This window comes from Nicotiana attenuata, unplaced genomic scaffold, assembly GCF_001879085.1.
Source record: "Nicotiana attenuata strain UT unplaced genomic scaffold, NIATTr2, whole genome shotgun sequence".
Classification (NCBI taxonomy): domain Eukaryota; kingdom Viridiplantae; phylum Streptophyta; class Magnoliopsida; order Solanales; family Solanaceae; genus Nicotiana; species Nicotiana attenuata.
In genome coordinates this window covers 780-19,869 of record NW_017673497.1, presented here as the reverse complement: position 1 = coordinate 19,869, position 19,090 = coordinate 780, and the positions used below count along the sequence as shown (strand labels likewise).

General features: G+C 38.6%; 1 long non-coding RNA gene across 1 annotated transcript; it reads right to left on the bottom strand.

Annotated features, from left to right (window-relative positions):
- Positions 1-10,058: 10,058 nt before the first annotated feature.
- On the bottom strand, positions 10,059-14,088 carry LOC109216540. The gene is made up of 3 exons (XR_002066499.1): positions 14,035-14,088; positions 10,934-11,034; positions 10,059-10,104 (listed from the first exon to the last, which is right to left on the bottom strand). It is a non-coding gene; the product is annotated as an uncharacterized LOC109216540 (long non-coding RNA).
- Positions 14,089-19,090: the final 5,002 nt, after the last annotated feature.

Genomic DNA, 19,090 nt, shown 5'->3' with positions numbered 1-19,090 from the left:
AAAAATAGAAAATCGAAAATACAAAAAAAAAAAAAGAAGTAAAAAAATTTTCATTTAAGGGGAGGGGGGTTTTGCAGGGGGTGGGGGGTGAATGGTGCAGAAAAAAAATAAAAAATTGAAAATACATTAAAAAAAAAGTAAATTTTTTTTTTAAAGGGGTAGGTGGGGTTTTGAGGCGCCCCCGGGGGGGGGGGGGAGGGGTGGATGGTGCAGAAAAACAAAAGAACATAAAATTGAAAATACAAAAAATAAAATAAAATTTGGGCAACTAAATAAATTTCTATATAAGCTGGGTTGAGATACCTTTTTGTTTTGGGTGAGTTTCATGGGTTGTATTTGGGTTGTTTAATGGGTCAGAATGGGCTATAAAATATAATGGGTTAATTTGGGCTCAACCCAAATTGACCCATGAGCTAAAATGTTTGTAACCCAGCCCATTAATCTCTGGGCGGGTTTGATAGGTTTGGGCTCAAATTGCCACCCCTAAAACATTGGGAGCAAGAGACTTCAAACGGGGCATTTGCATCTATACCTGTTTTTTGTGTCACGTTTTAACTTGTGTCCGCTTTGCAAAAAAAATTGCAAGCATACCCTCTTTTTCGCATAACTTCAGCATACGGGGCTGAAGTAGCAAAGGCAATCAATCAAAACTTCAGCATTCTAGTAGACGGGCCTGAAGTAGCAAGTGTGCTGAAGTTTTTGTTTTTGTAACTGGCGAACTTCAGCTCTAGAGCTGAAGTTTTTGTTTTTGTAACTGGTGATATTAACATATTAGCAACTCTATAAGGAATAAAACCCGGTCACTCTGGAATATACCTACGTCATTTAGCCTAGATAGAATGAATTGTAGGCTATTGGTTTGACGCAGGGTGAGCGATACATAGACTGTTTCGTGGGTTATATTACAGAATATAAAAAGTCATAGTAAATGCTTATTTATTTATTAAGGCAAATCATTAGCGGCACTAGAGCGCTCTTGGGGATAGTGTATAAGGTTTGGCTTTACGGTTTATACAAGGTTGTAAGAGTGATCGATTTCCATCTTCGCCTTATAGACCACACAATGGGGATCATCACCAAAATATATCGTGCTCTCTATACATATATGTATAGACGTCACACCTTATCATTCATGAAATTATTACTAATGGAATTAGGTCAGTTATTCATGTTAATACCAGTGATAGCTTACATTCTTAGGTGTAGGGGTTGGGATATACCGACCTTAGCTGATCTAATCATAGATTATTTGAAACAATTAGAAATTATAGATAGTATTAAACTACTTGAGTTTATAGAGAAATTGCTTGAATGGTCAAAGAAAGAAGTGAATAATTCTTCAGATTTCAATTATGATGGTATAGAAGTAAGGGTTGAAAAACAAGAGGTTAAAGCTGATATTTCAGGGGTTGAAGAGGAAAAAGATAATTATGGTAAACTATTTTTGATCGTATTTTGTACTTTTTATTTGATAGGATATTTTTGTCTATGTAGTGAATTATAAAAATTGTTGGTTTACAAGGCTAAATGCTCAGTAAATCTGATATAAGCCCTGCTCACCTAGAATTAGACTATCCCTCCGCCTTTTTGCTGAACTAGCAAACCGGGTTGGCGCGGGTGAGCCTTTGGTAACTGTGTTAAATAGCAGAAGCACTGTTTATAGGGTTTATATCCTACATAAGAAATTCATTTCAAGTTATGCGGCCGAAGAGTATAGATTGGTGTCGATTTTTTAATGTATTGAAAAATATCGACGACCTGGATGATTATACGCTGTGTGAGAAGTTCGAAAAACTGACGATTGATAGCGGGACTTCTTCTGATAATGGTAATCCCGGATCTTCCTCGGGTAATTCAGAGGGCAGCTCAAGCAGTACGCCTCCTTTTAATCGTTCTTTGAACACATTTCATCCTTGGTGGGAGGGTATAATACAGGGTATGAAGAAAGGTATCTGCTTAGATTCTGTTTTACCCCATTATCCGGGGTCGTACAAGAATTTTGGTGATAAAAGTATGGCTTTTGCATTTCGTTTTCTACCCGGTCAATCTAAATTTCTACTTAAAGAGTTAGAGTATTGTAGTGAGAAAGTGGAAAAACTGACCGTATACTGCAACAACAACCTGGGGTTATCATATATAACTAGTAGAATTTCACCCGATAGTATGTTTACTGCCTCTAGTTTAGGAGCCGACGTTCGTGGATTATTGAATGAACCCGGGAATGCGGATAGGGTATTAACTGATGTTGTAACATATACTCCCGGGTATTTTGGGCGTTACTTGGCGCTTGTGGTCACGGGTGTAGGTTGTGCTGTCTGGTACAAGGTGGACCCTTGCTCAATGGGTAATATGCCTGATAGCACCATATTTGGCCCGCTATTCAACTACGAGAAGTATTTTGACCTACAGTATCGACCGCAGGGGTTTGAGGTCGCAAAGTTTATCGATTATGCTAATCTTACCCAGCCCGTGCCCCATGCCATTAGTGAAACGCCTTTATGTGAATTAACTATTCCGGCTAGTGGACCTCTGCTTAAGGCGGTTGGGTTGGGCATAATGCTCTCATTTGCTCTTGCTGCCGGTCTTGTCCCTACCGAAATGGGATGGTGTGGATAGTCTATTAAAAATAAAAGCACTTTCTTAACCAAGATGTTATCATAATACTTTTAAATAAAAGAAAGTAGTAAGAGTATCTAAACAGCAACGCACCTTTACTTAAGCAATATCGTAAGGTTCTCTCTTAGCGCTTTTCTCAGCCTATTCTAATAAGGTTGAAGAATTCTATTAGTGAAAGTCAAAAAAGTCTGCCGGAGGTGGGAAAAACTGAGTTCTAGTGAGGGTTGGCGCCCTAGCCTAAAGCTATTAGTCTTGCTAGCTTAATGTCTTGGGAGTGAAGTTCTTCCAGGGCGGGGAGAACGAACGATGTTGATTGGCATAAGGCCCCTAGTCTAATTCTTTTGCATTCCCTCTTCTAAGAACTTCAGTCAAAAAGGCTGTGACGTGATTCCAAGGTCGGGATCACGAACGAGATATAGCACAAGAACTTGAGTTAAGTAATTGAAAGAGTCAGTCTCTTAGCGCCGACCTCATATTAACTCAGTCTTCAATTTCCACTCCTTCTGAATAGGGATAGGGTTCCCTATCAATCGGCAGCCGCTGGTAGAATAAATCTACCCGGACCCTCCGCTGGTATAATGAATAAGCACGGGCTTTTTCCCCTACAGCGGGAAATAAGCATTTGGAAGACTAAGACTGAAAAGGGGCGCTGATACATCGACAGCTCAATTAGACCGGCACAACCTATCCAGGAATCTGGACCTGAACCCCTATAAAATGGTAATTTTATATCAAATTTAGCTGGCTTGCGTAGACTAATAGAATCCTCCAGCGCCCTTCAACCTTTAGTCACTAGCAGAGTCCGAGCTAGACTAGGATCCGCCCCCACTCACTTCCACTACCAACCATCAGGGGTCAATGATTTATGTTCAAGGATCCCTCGGTGTATAAAAAAGGCTGCTCAGTAAGAAAAGAAAAAGATAGGGTCTCAAAAGGCTAACTTGGCTTTTTCTTCTTCTTCTTACCGGAGTTAATATGCTTTTTCTTATTCTTCTTCGGTGGATGGATGAACAGAGTAGGTGAAGAGTTACTCTGCCCCTGCCTTTGAATAGTAGCTTTCTTAGGGGCATCCGGCCTTTGACTCTGGCCTTGCTTATCTTTGATGATACTATCGGAAGTTAAACTAGATATTTTCGAGCGTAAATTAACAACCTCTTCCCGATGAGACTGAAGATCACATTCTTGTATCCTATATTTATATAGAAGTACTCTTTTATCTTGTCCCGTGTAGTCTTTCACATTCACCGGTTTTGTATCAACCCAATCTTGATCATACACCGGTTTCCTCTTGGTATTAGTTTGGGTACTTAACTTCACTAATTTGGTCTTTTTCATGATGTCCAGTGTTGCCCAATTTATTAGGAAGTTAGAATCAACAGGGGCCACTATTCTCCGTGTTAAATCAGCGTATTGTGTTTCATACCACTTATCACTGACCAATGGTTTAGCTAACCCCTTATGTTTAGTTATGATCTGATTTTTATCAGTCCAAAGGCAATAACCCTTTGGTGCTAAAAAGATACCTTTATTTAATTTGTGCTCCAGCTTAAACTTCCCCAATTCAGTGGGTGAGACATCATCAATAGGAAGAGGACTCCCAAGGATAACTGAGTCCGTATCCGTGTAGTAAACAATCTTCTCTTGAAATGTAAGGATGCATATAGATACGAGCACATGCTGTGATAGCCTCCGAAATCTGAACTGCTGCTATACTTGGGGGCCTCCACTCCGCGTCTGGAACTCGTTCTGTATTAGTCTTATAGGCAACAATGTAGTATTCATCGCTAAGCTTCTCAGCATACTGGAACCCTGTTGTCATAATTAATTGATTATATTTATCATAATTGCAGACCTCTGTCTGCGTGGATTCAGGGTTAATACCAAATCTACCGTATAGTGAATTCATAAGGATCTTGTACACATAGGCCATGGCCTCATTACCTTCTTTCCTTGCCTTTAACCGGCTCTCAAAGAGGGAGCCAACTAACTCCCCGAATGGGCTGCCGGGATTCATCTTTTGAAACATGTAGCCCGAAAGAGGGATTACCTTGTAGCCTACGCTTCAAGCATATTTTAACTCTTCACTGTAATAAACACCGACAAATTCACCTGTAGGGAAGATTAGTGTTTTAGATTNCGGTTTGAGCTTACCAACCCCCTTTGATGCTTCTAGATAACACTCCCTCAATAGCTTGCATCCCTCGGCTACATTTAAGTTGGCTAGAAACTTCGACATCAGTAGATCTATTTCCACTAATATATCATAATTTGTTCTAATGAAATCTAACACACCTACATTTATCTCAAAAGCCTCTTTCTGTAAGGTATTCATGGTGTCACACATTTCCTGGTAGTTTTCACCCAATAAAATATTAAAGTTATTCTTATCACGGGATGTTAATAGATTATACCGATTATATAAATATAAATCCCCGTTAGGTTCGCTTAAATAACCCTCAGTAATATCAGATAGTGATTTAGACGCCTCCCCCCTCACTTTAAGTCGTTCTACAACACCCCACTCCTTAGGAGGGTATACCATAGGTAGACTTAACTGGATCGGGAGAATGCTTAAATCAAAATTGCAAATTACATATATTGGTTTTTGTTTGTAATACTTACGCTTAGCACCCTTCTCTGTTTTACCACCCTCCTCTGTTTTACCACCCTTCACTGCTTTATTAACCCTCTGATCAGGAAAAGATAAATCGTTAGATGTTGTTATCAATTCTCTTTCTAATAAAAATTCTACCAATAATACACCCATATTCTTAGTTATACACCCAGGAATTACATTAACGGAAGGTTTGCTCCCAACCCGTTGATAATTCCTTTCAGAAAGCAATTTAGCATGAACTCTAGCCATTCTATCTAGTTGGTCTACAAGGGTAGAAAGCCGAACAACTGGGCTCTCATTAATACTATTGAAGAGGCAACCAAAGATGTAAATAATAATGCCTTCCAATGTATACTGATGAAAGAGGTTTAGAAGATCCAACTCACCGGTAGTGAGTTTCTTACTAGCCTTAAGATACTCCTTAGCAGAGGGCGCATCCTTCTTAACCAAAAGATTAACCATCATAGGTGTAGCCTCAAACAAACTCTGTATATCATCATACGGATATGCTTGTTCTTCAATCCTCCTTTGTAATTCGTATAATTTATAACTATCGTACCTGTCTACTTTAGATTTACGCAACAATTCCAACACAGCACTTTGGTATTTCCCAATATTAGTTTGTTCGGTAATACTTAATCCTTTATCATTAAACTTCGGTTCGATGTACAGGCGATAAAAACCCTTTAAGAAATTTTTTTCCTCAGGGTGTGTCTCCGCATTATAGGAACGGCTCAAATAAAGGGTCCTGCCCTTCCTAATATCATTCTTTCTACCATTATGGTAATGGAGACAAATCATATGATAATCATCTATTAATTCTGTAATATAACCCACGAAACAGTCTATGTATCGCTCACCCTGCGTCAAACCAATAGCCTACAATTCATTCTATCTAGGCTAAATGACGTAGGTATATTCCAGGGTGACCGGGTTTTATTCCCTATAGAGTTGCTAATATGTTAATATCAAGTTTTTGTTTTGTAACTGGCGAACTTCAGTTCTAGAGCTGAAGTTTTTGTTTTTGTAACTGGCGAACTTCACCTCTAGAGCTGAAATTTTTGTTTTGTAACTGGCGAACTTCAGCTCTAGAGCTGAAGTTTTTGTTTTTGTAAATGGCGACTTTCAGCTCTAGAGCTGAAGTTTTTGTTTTGTAACTAGCGAACTTCAGCTCTAGAGCTGAAGTTTTTTGTTTTCTAACTGTCGAACTTCAGCTCTAGAGCTGAAGTATTTGTTGTAACTGGCGAACTTCAGCTCTAGAGTTGAATTTTTTTGTTTGTAACTGGCGAAGTTTAGCTGTAGAGCTGAAGTTTTTAAAACACTTGAGTATGTACTGCTTCACTCTCTACATCTACAGTGACGACGACGAGCAGAAGAAGTTTGCTCGTTTCTTTCCTTCGTTTTCCATAACTTAAACTAATAGTCAAAAAACTTGTTGAGGGTTTGTTGGAATCCACTAAGTAAAGTCATATATAGATATCGTATGACAAACTTTTGGCCTCCAAAAAATGGAAGTTTGCGTGAAGTAATTTAGATTAGCCACTATAATAATCAATCCTTTATATATATCAGTGCTTGCTTTATTCATACGTATAAAAGAGTTGTTGCAGCTGCTGAGATCAACAAAGTAATATGCAGGAAAAGAAATATGTAGTTGAGGTTGAGAAAGCTAAAGAAGGAAGAGATGGTTACATCAATGTTAAATTCCGGAGAGATATGGTGATCACTGGGAGAAGGAGGAGGAGAAAGGGGGCTGAAGTTGTTTAAAAAGTGGGTACAAGTTAAAACTTTAAAAAAATGGGTATAGGTTAAATGGGGGCAACCAAATAGAGCGCCCCGTGCAATTTTTACACTTCAAACCCTTAATTACGACTTTTCAAATGGTATATAGTATACTATTTGTTTGCCTGTTGCTGTATCTACCTGCGCCTTTGTCCAAACTCCAAATAAAACTCAACGAAAAGGTGGAGCCATATTTTACTAACTTGTATTCTATGGAAATCGAAATCCTTGTCGAAGATGGTCCACAGACAATGGCGGACCTATAGGTAACTTGAGAGATCATCAAACCCCGTAAACTTTCGTAGGAACCTTACTTATGTATATGTATATATTTTAAAAATAATTAATTTAAATCACTTGACACCCTGAACATTAAAAGTCTTTAAGGGCATTAGTTGAGCCGAACAATGGTGCCACGGTCTGTCGCATTAAAATCTTGGGTCCGCCTATGGGGTGAAATTCAAAATAGCCAGATTTACAACTGGTAATTGGAAAATAGTCACAGTTTCAAATGTAATCGATATTTAGTAATTTTCATGTAAAGATAAAATCTGAACAAAAACACTGTTAAAAAGCCGGAAATATTCCAACATAGTATGCTGGAGTTCAAACTTTTTACATATGAGCTTCCAGCATGTGGAATTTTATAGTGTGCTGGAGTTTCATCATAATATGCTGGAAGTTTATAGGCATGAGCTCCATAATCCCGCATATTATGCTGGAACTTTCTGTATCCTGGAGTTCCAACATAATATGCTGGAAGTTTATACGTAGTAGCTCCATAATCACGCATATTACAAGAAAATAGTTACTTTGTGGGAATTTTTTGGTCAAATTGCGACGGTTTTTGACTCCCACAAAAAGAATGCTATTCTAGATGTGCCGCAGTTACCTTTGCCACGAGCATTATTGCAACGGGTTTTTAAAACCTCCATGACAACCTCCACAAAATGAATTTTTAGTTTATGGGGGCTTTAAAAGATAATTAATGCTACGTTTAAACCCCCCCACCTCCCCACCCCCCACCCCCCGAATATGATTTCAATGTGCCAAAGAAAAATATTGCAAGGGTTTATAAACCCCCCCTCTATATGATCATAATGGTTCAAAAAGTTATTGTGGGGGTTTAAAAACCCTAAAATATGATTAAAATTTTTTTTAAGAAAAAGTTATGAAGGGTTTGAAAGATATATGCTAGTTTAAACCCCGCAATATGATTTTGATGTGTCCAAAAAAAATACTGCGAGGGTTTACTAAACCCCTCAATATGACCATAATGAACTCAAAAAGATATTGTGGGGTTTATAAACCCCAAATATGATTCAAATAGTTTTTTTTTTAAATTATGCGGGGTTTATAACCGCTATAATATAATATTAGTGTTTTTTTTTAAAAAATAGTGGCAATTTACAACATAAATACAATTTCATAAAAAATTAACCATAGTGACAAATATTACAAATTCAAATCCTCATGGAATTAAATAAATTTTTATCATGAGCACTGATGTATGATATGATCACCAACCAGCTAGGATAGTAAAAATGTATCCATTAAAAGATTGAGCTTTACTAATTTAGTACTTTTTTCTAGCTAAGTCTCCACAAACTCTACCAAAATAACACTGTCATGCAAGGGCTAAACTTTCTACGGGCAACTAATTCTTGGCAAGAGCATGGTAAGGATACAAAAAGAAATTGATAGGTTGTTGTGAAAACCTGAACTTGACTGAGAACAGTGAGTTCTCATTGTTCCTGTAATAATCAACTATGAAATTCACCATCTTGTGACCATACTCTCTCTGTTGCTCTGCATCCATGGGCTTCAAATGAGTAAAACAGTTAGCTTAATAAACCTTGAGGGTTCCACGGCAAGAGCAGGAAATCTCCATGTTTGAATCTTCATCAGTATCATGGCAAATCCTACATTCTTTCATCTTCCTTGATGTAGGCTCTAGGAAAGAAATCTGTCTCAAATTCAAAAGAAATTTCGATATGGAATAATCAAGAAAAGAGCATTCTTACATTCCCCGTAAGTGTCTCAATCCAAAAACGGAGCAACAACTCAAATTTAAAACTACTTCAAGGACAAAAGCCCGAACATTTAAAAGCTCAACAGACGGTTTTGTGGACTCCTCTGAATACATTTATATCATCTGGGTTCTGAGCATTGAATTCATTGAAAACCTGCGGTTTCGAGTCGTTAGCAGTGGATTCAGCGATTTAGTCTCAGTAGACAGGCAAATATATAAAGCTAATGTGGCTCATTGCAAACAGCAGTATGAAATTTCAGTTTCAGACTTTTTGCCCCCATCGCCCGAACAAAACCAAAAATGAGGAAAAGGTTAGGAACACAGGGAAATTGAAGGAGGTCAAGAGAAAAAGCTGCCTCATATTTAATTTGAGAATCATTTCCAAAAACACAACCAAGATTCTAAAAGATTGCAGAGATTACTACCACCTCCATCCGAATTGGGTTGTCCACCCTTGACCTGGCACGCTTAAGGGAAGATTTGAAACTATGAATTGTTTAATACTAGTTGAGAAAACACATGGATGCTTTGACTTTTTTTATGGCCAATAAAGGAAAAATAACAAGGTGGAGAACGAGGCGGCTAAAATTTTTATGATATTAAACGTATTAGACCTGCTGATTCAAGGGAAGTGGACAACTTCTACAATCCAAAAATGTAACTAAGACAAAATTCCTAGGGAAGAGGAAGTGCTTGAGTTCAGGTACAAACGAGATATCTTTCTTATGTAAGAAAGGAAAAATATACTATGGGGAGTGCAAAAGCCAATCATAGCATGTTTCTTTATCAGCTATTCTTACCAGTGAAAATCAAGGTATTCTTCACTTTAACAGCATGCTCCCTCGTCTCATGCTCCAAATGCAGAATTTGTTCACCTCGGAAATTGAGGATTAGGAGGACTGTAACTTGATACAGAGCCTGCAGATGTTCAAGCAAGAGATATCAACCTCGAAAACTAATGTAAAATGAATATTTCTCACTTTGGAACATCAGCCATCAAATTCTTCTTATATGTATTAATAGGTTTCTCCACATTATATTGGCGACGAGAGGTTCCCTAAGATAGAATTAAACAAATAATCAATTGATGTTGCGCACGAGAAACATTATAACTATGAGGACATAGGTTAGCAATACAGAAAGAGCTGAAAATAAGTTGATACATTTGGGGAATCATTGGCTAGAGCTGCAACAGAACATATTCCACCACTAAATGTTATTAATACAAGTAGGATGCACATCAGTACCGAAGCATGAAAATGAATGGAAGAAGATATTGATGCAATATAGAAGTCTCTATAATCTAGTAACATAAGTGGAAAGAGTCAGAAACGTATAGAATCCAGCTTACAGTATAAATCACATTAACGTTAAGAATGTAGTGAGAATGTTCAAACCAACTGAAAGAATAATGTGCGGCTATGTTGCTCCGACTCTCCGAAAATGTGGCTGGATACGTGTCGGATCCTCCAAAAGTAGTATATTTTTGAAGGATCCAACACGGTGCGGCTACATTTTGGAGAGTCTGCGCAACATAAATGTGCGAAAAAGTTGGTTTTCCTGCAGGGTGGTTTCAGCACATCGCAGGGGTAGATGTTTTATAAAAGTATTTCACGGCTTCAAAACAAGTTCACTTCCTACACATTATGCAAAATGACATGAAAGAAAAAAATCTAACAGATCAATAATACTTTTTTATAAGAAACCAACTGCACAGCCACATGATGGATTAGTTATCTCTAAAAGCCAACTCCATCTGTCAAACTACAATTACGCAGAAATGGTAGTGCAGCCAAGCTAATGTTACTTGACGAAACAAACAATATCTTTGCCATTAAAATGTTGAAACAAGCTTCTTTTTTTCAGAGATTGATCTACAAACTAACCTTCGACCAACAGGAGCTCGGCGCATTAGATGATCAGTTGGTGGTTCTGTGGCCAGTGTAAGCGCACCCAAGGTGTCCATAATAAGATTTACCCAAAGTAGCTGCACAGGTGAATGGCGAAACCTAAATGATTAACATCAGAACATAGAGGCCGAACACTGTCACGACCCAATTTCCGAACCCGGTCGTGATGGCGCCTCTCGCGAAGACAAGGCCAGCCAGAACAACGCAAACACATCTTTTTAAACAATTAATTAACATTAATAAATCTAAAAAATGTTTAAGATAGCCATAAATGCGGAAACCACGATAATAACCAGGGAAAACCATCCCGACACAGCCCAAATCGGGGTGTCACAAGTCATGAGCTACTACAGAGTTTACTATAAGTCTACAGAGTATGAAATCCGATACAATCGTCCGAAGAAAACATAAATGATAGAGGATAGGGGAGACAAGGGGCTGCGGACGTCAACAGCTACCTCGTAACACCAAATCACTGCTTGGTCTGGAAGGAATCAGCGCTCAGGTGCGGACTCTGCTATGCCTCAATCTGCACACATGGTGCAGGGAGTAATGTGAGTACTCCGTCCCAGTGAGTAATAACAATAAATAATGGTTGAAAGCATGAAAACTCATAAAGGCACAAGGCAATTCTATATCAGGCAGTAAATCACTTAAAGCAGTAAAACCGTAAAGAATCAAATGGAATCTTCTTTTAAAAACAGGTAAATCAGGTAAAACAACAAGTAAGTAGTGAGTAGTAATCTGGTATCAATCACTCAGCATAGTATCAGCCCCTCGGGCTCACTCTCAGTCACTTAGCATAGTATCAGCCCCTCGGGCTCACTCTCAGATCATATGGGTACCCGCGCTCACTGTGGATGTGCAGACTCCGGAGGGGCCCCTTACGGCCCAAGCGCTATATAAAGCCACCTCGTGGCATCATCACTCGACACTCAGCCTCACATCACTCGGCCTCCCATCACTCAAGCCATCTCGTGGCATATAAAGCATCTCATATCACTCAGCATATCCTCACATATGGCCCTCGGCCTCACTCAGTCCAGATATCATCACAAGCCCCTCGGGCATCAGTAAAACAGTAGTGCTCAGCCCAAAGAACAATGAAAATATCATTTAAATCTCAACAATTAAAAGTGGCTGAGTTTGTAAAACGGTATTAATCAACAGGACTGAGTTCAAGTAATATATCAAAATAGTGAGGAAACGGTGATAAAAGTCCACGAAGGATTCAAGTAGTCGGCATGAAGCCCAAAATATGGCAATAAGCCCAAATCATGTTGATAACAAACACATTTCAGTCGAATGCGCGGTAAAAATATCAATCGGGACAGACCAAGTCACAATCCCCAGTAGTAAACAACCCCGCACTCGCCATTAAGCGCGTGTTTCACCTCAATATTGCACTACGTTGTGCAAATCCGGGGTTTCAAACCCTCAGGACATCATTTACTATCATTACTCACCTCAAGCCGGTCAAATCTCTAGCTCGCTATGCCCTTGCCTCTCAAATCGGCCTCCTCGCGCGTCGAATCTGACCAAAACCACAACGAATACGTCACAATAGGCTAAGGGAACATAACCCAATCGAAAAGAATCGAAAAATAGCAAAAATCTCGAAATTGGCAAAACCCGAGCCCCGGGCTCACTTCTCGAAATTCAGAAAATTTTACATCAACGGATTCCTTATCTCGCCACGAGTCTATACATACCAAGAACTCCCAAATCCGAGCTCAAATGACCCATCAAAATCCAATTTGAAATATCAAAACTCAAGCCCTAGTTCTTCCCCCTTTTTGTTAAATTTTCATGAATTTCTAGGTTGATTCTACAATTAAATCATGTTTTTAGATCATAGGACTCACCTCCAATCAATCCCAGTCGAAACCCTCTTCAATTCCCGTCCAAAAGCTCTCAAGGATGCTCAACAATGGTGAAAATTTAACTTAACCTCGCGGAACAAAAATGATTTAAAAACCCTTCTGCCCAGTCATTACCGCATCTGCGGTCATTTTAACTGGTTCTACGGGACCGCTTTTGCGGTAATACCTCCGCATTTGCAGAAATTCCCTTATTGCCCAATTACCGCATCTGCGGTCAAAACATCGCATCTGCGACTCCGCAGATGCGGTTCCCCTACCGCACCTGCGGTTCCTGCTGAACCCCAGACTTCCGCTTCTGCGATATCGACCCCGCATCTGCGATGCCGCAGATGCGGCCTCTCGTCCGCATCTCCGGAAACAGCTTCCCAGGCAAATCTCGCACCTGCGACCTCCTTCCCGCATCTGCGAGACCGCACCTGCGGTCCCTTTTCCGCAGGTGCGGAAATACCAGCAACATCAATCTTCTGCAATAACACAAGGCTCACAAAACTCCCCGTTAGCCATCCGAAATCACCCCGAGGCCCCCGGGACCTCAAACAAAAGTGTCAACCCATCCTAAAACATCATCCAAACTCGTTCCAATCATCAAAACACATCAGATAACACCAAAACCATCAAATTACATCGGATTCAAGCCTAAGTTCTTCTAAAACTTCCGAAACTCGCTTTTGATCAAAAACCCAACCAAAACACCTCCGAATGACCTGAAATTTTGCACACACATCCCAAATCACCTAACGAAGCTACAGCAACCCTCAGAATTCCATTCCGACCCTCGGATCAAAATCTCACCTATCAACCGGAATTCGCCAAAATACTAACTTCGCCAATTCAAGCCTAATTCTACACCGGACCTCCAAAATCACTTCCGATCACGCTCCTAAGTCACAAATCATCCCCCGAAGCTAATCGAATCACCGGAAATCACATCCAAGCCCTCTAACTCATAAGTCAACATCCGGTTGACTTTTCCAAACCATACCTTCCTTAAAGAGACTAAGTGTCTCATTTCCTACCAAAACCTCTCCGAACCAACTCGATCACATAAGATACGGATAACGAAGCATAAAGAAGCTGAAAAATGGGGGAAACGGAGCGGTGACTCTTGAGACGACCGGTCAGGTCGTCACAAACACACAAAGTGTGCATCCGCTAATCACACTGATCAATGATAAGAGAGCAGAGAAACTAAACCTGAACAGCATTCAATGGGACATCACCAGCAGAAACTGCAGCAACAACATTAATGATTAGAGCAGCAATGTTAACAGTTATCTGAAACTGGATGAATTTCTGAATGTTAGCATATACGGATCTGCCCCATCGGACAACCTGTATTTGATGGGATAAAAAATCAATAAAAATAAGTATTGCCGTGCACCGGTCTGAAAAATATTAGAACTTCAAACACTGCAACTAGATAAGATACTAATGGGGTTGCAAAATATAGCAGGTAAAATAGATCCGACTTATGAACTGCTGAAGGCAATTTAAACGTGTACACAAAACTTGTATTCTGAGTTAGGAACTTGTTAGCAATAAATAACTTTTCAGAAAGTAAGAGCGTATCCCAAGTATTTCAGTCACTCCAGAAGATTCAAAATTCCCAGCAGGAAAGTTCATTCCCCACCATTAAAAAGTAATACTAAGCACCTTGTTTTAGGTTCCAAAATATAATAAACACGACTGTTGGGATATCTTCAAGGCAATAAAATTAGAAAAAGATTGTTCATGTTCCGTAAGTCAAGCATGCAAGACAAGTTTGGCTTTACTAAGATAATAAGAGCCTGAGAACTTCCTGCGCGCTAAAGCTGCCAGCATGATAAACAGAACTTCACAACAGAAGCAAAATTGTCATCCAGGATGATGATATCTGAACTTTCTTTGGCAACTTCTCTTCCTTGAATGCCCATAGCAAGACCAATATCGGCCTACAAAGCAGCAGGAAAGCAAATTTTATTCGCAAAAATATAGCGGTTCGTTGTGAAGGTAACACCTGCTACCCCATGAAAGAAAAACAGAGAGCAAACAAGAAAGTTTAACCATCAAATAAAATAGTAGAACGCAAGAGAAAACTTCATTTCTCAATGGTTCAGCAAGTAACCATATAGCAACAGAAGGAAAATCCTCTCAGGCAGAAGGAACAGTGAACAGGATAAAACAATTCAACAAGACTATTACAAACCAGATTAAAAGGACTAACAGACCCTTCTTGGAATTTTTCCATGCCCATGAAACTCCAAAACTCAGCCTAAATAGGTCGCTTCTGGCCTCTGCCAGCCGAACTATATAGGCACATACACTCCCAAAAATTCGGGAAAAAACCGACCAAAGTTGGTAGGTTTTTCAAAATATTTTATTTTTTAATTTTTTTTACGAAACCGGCCAACTTTCGCTACTAAAAAATATTTCTATTGGAACGGGTATTTTGCAACGGTTGGAGAACTGTTACAATAGATTATGTATTGGAACGGTTTTAATCGTCCCAATAGAGTCAAAAGACTTTTGGGAAACTTTTGAAGCAAAACCGCTCCAATAGGACAGTAACCGTCACCATAAATAAAGCTATGAAGACGGTTTATAAACGTGATACAATAGGGTTATTTATGGAACGGTTTGGCAAAATAAAATATATATTGGGACGGTTTATTTTTCCCGCCCTACTTTCCCTCCTACAAATTTGTTAAAAAAAAAAAAGAAACCAAATTTTGATACTGATTCTTTAAATTTTTTTGTAAAGTTAGAAAACACATTTCGTCTCACTCTCGTCTCATCATAAGCCCTTTCGTCTCTCTCTCTCTCGGTCTTAAACCTAGGAAAAATCGCCGACGAACTGTGCGCCTGCTCCGGCGAAGGAAGAACCATTCCGACGAAGTATAACCATTTCGGCTAATATAAGGAATCTCAAATGTAGGTTTTCGGTATTTTTCCCATGTTCGATATTTTTTGTGGTTGTTCGATATTCGTTATTGTTTCACCAAAAAATTATTTCGCTGCTTCTTTTGTTTTATTTTTCTGGTAAGACTTTTTATAAACCCGTTAATTTACTCTGTCCTTTGTTTGTATTATATGATAAATTTTGTGGTTTCTAGTTTGTAAAATTGGGGGTTTAGTTGATGGATTTTGATAGATGAAAGGGTTGATGAGAATAGATCAATTTCATGTTTACTCTCGATCCTAATGATTGACTCGCTTCTTTTTTATGAAAATATGTGTATTGGTAAGTGTTCTGATCTTTTTCAGAATCTATGTTGAGTTATAGATGGAGTAGGAATTGACTTGTTATATATGTTGTTTCAATTGAGTTTGTTTTGGTAATTCAGTGGTTTAATCCTGAAGAACCAATCACTTCCCTTGTTCTAAAATATTTGCATTTAGTTATCAATTGGTTTCTAATTGTATCTATATCTCTGTCACACCTCCTTTTTTACACACTTACCTCGAAGGATAATGTATAAGGGAGTTTTTTCATTTAAAGTGACATTATTCGAAATGGGATTATTTATTCATTTCAGAGTCGCCACTTGGGATAGGTTTGGATTTTGGTGTCGCAAGTCACCGGTTTATCTTGAATCCCAAATCGAGGAAATTTCGACTTCCCGAATGGAGTCTGCGAACCAGAAATTCTGAATAAGGAATTCTGTTGACCCGACGGAAGGTGTTAGGCACCCCCGGATCCCGTGGTTCTAGCACGGTCGCTTAAACTATTATAATTGGCTAAAATCTGATTTTTATACATGTCACCCTATGGTGCAATTTTAAAATTATTTACCGCTTTTAATTAATTTTTAGGAAATTTGAACGTCGTTTAAAACGTGTTTTTGGATCACGTCACATGAAATGCACCCGGATCCTCAACACATTTTATTCAACGTTTTGGGATTTGGATTTGGGTCACATGAAATGCACACTCGAGTTTAAGACGGTAAAATTATTAAATAACGCGCCTAAAGCAACTAACGCGTTGTTAACTTTGCGGGAGGCCATGAAAATTCGCTAAATGGCACGTCCCGAGTTCTAAGGATTTTAAAGGTATAATTAAAGAGGGCCACGCAATTTGTGAATTTTATTCGGCGCGGCGCACCTCGATTCCATTTTAAAAGGATGTCCTAAAGATGAACTATTATTATCTATTATGGTTCGTCTCTATTCTAAAAAAAAGCTTAATTAATTAACATTACGAATTAACTAACATCAAAGTATTCAAGAAAATTTGGGCCCCAAGAGCAAGCCCAAATTCCGCTGGCTCTACAGCCAACCAATGCATAACCTCAACATCGAATTCCCATGATGCCTGAAACGGCCAAAATGCTGTGCAAATGTCAAATGAATGAGGACATCAATATTTATTGGGCTCAAACTTGAGCCCAGATGCAGGCCTTATTATTGAAACCAAGGCAGGCCCCAATTTGAAGACATTGTAGCTGAAAGGAGGGACTCAAGATCGAGTCCCTGAAGGCATCAACTTTTGCATAAAAAAAGAAAGTTCATCACTGGTTTAAACACCAAAAGCACAGTTTCATTTTTGACGATTAAACTATATGCAATCTTAAATCTTTAAGCCTCAAACTAGTTTTAAGCATTGTGATGGAATGAAACTCAAAGAATCTGGAAAAAAATGTTCTCAAACTACTAAAGAATCCCATTTACTCATAACTAATTGCTGAAACAACAATTACCAGTAAAACAACAGCCAATTCGAAACCACCTGCCAAGCTCCAACACACTCACATGATATTCCAAATTTTAAACTTAAACTAACATTCAAAACATGGTAACAGAACCTTTAAAACACTTTAAAAGATCAATACTGTTACACGATTAACCTTTCATGATTTTCATGCTTAATGAGTGACAATAATCCAATTATCATAGCATATCTAAAACTGCTAAAGGCAATATCAAGCCTATATCTACAGACAACAATCGAATTTGACAATTCCAAAATACCCTACATTTAACTAAAAGGGATTGCAAGAAAAGTTTAACCTATATTAAAGCTAAAACAACAAAATAAGGTCCAAATACATCGAGATTTTAACAGTCCATAATTAATTACGACTTGAGAATTTGGCTATTCCAACAGAAAAAAAAAGAAAAAAAAACACTCAAACTACATCATGAGTCAAGTGAACAAGACATAAATATCATGAAAGGAAAACAGCTTTGGCACAAAGAGAACTACTGCTAAGATTTTAAAGACTGCCTTCATTCCATCTTCAAACTGGAGTTTACATCAGGAGAGATTCAGAATTTATACCTGGAATTTGCAACAGAGTAGGAGAAGGATAGTCAGCAGCAGCAAAACAAAGCAGCAGCAAATGAATTAACCCAGAAATAACCGAGGGAAAAAACAGCTTTGAAACAAGTTTGAACCACCAGAACTCTCAAACAATACTCAGTAATCAAAAGCAACCAAAACTTGAAACAAATCTCTTGAAAATCAACCAAAACTCAAGTCATTTTAACCCTTGATTATCCGGAGATGATTTCAGAAGTGGGGAGCCTCAAAGATCAACAAATTTCTCAATGGAACAGTGTTTTACTAACTATTTTTCAGCCGTTTTGCTTTGTTATTTTTGGATCTTTTAGCGCTTGGAATTCTGAATTGAGCCTCAAGTAACAATGCCTTTATAGGCAAGTTACTAGGGCAGCCTTAGGGGTTCAGTTATTTCTTTTTAGACCTTTCCTCAGTTTCCTTTTTGCTAGCTAGCCCTTTATTTTATGCCTTGCTACCCAAGCTAAATCTGAAATTTACTAGCAGACCCCTACTAGAAGTTTCTGAAAACTGTTACCAAAGATTCCCTATGTCCTATTTCCCAAACTACCCTTAAAAGCCCTGTTATTTACCCCTCAAATTGTTAACTTGGGTTAAACTAACCCAAAGTCCAACTACACCAGCCATTTTAACATGGTCAGTGATGACCATAGTTACTTATGAGGGTCTTGAACACTCAGAGATGCCCAAACGAACCAAAGAGAACAACAAATCCAAAAATTTGGGGTAAACATAATCACTTCTGATTTATCCTTAATTACTTAACTCAAAATTAAACTCTTTAACAACTATCAAACAAAGCAAATGAAATTAAACAAGTAAGAACAGGAGAAGAGGAATCAGTGAGAGGAGGGATAGGGGGAGACAATCAAGAACTTAAGCAACAAGAGGCAAGCAAAGTTAAGGCATAGCTATTAACAATGAAGGAGGACTAAGCATGGAAGGGGAATCCAATTTCAATCAAAAGAAAAC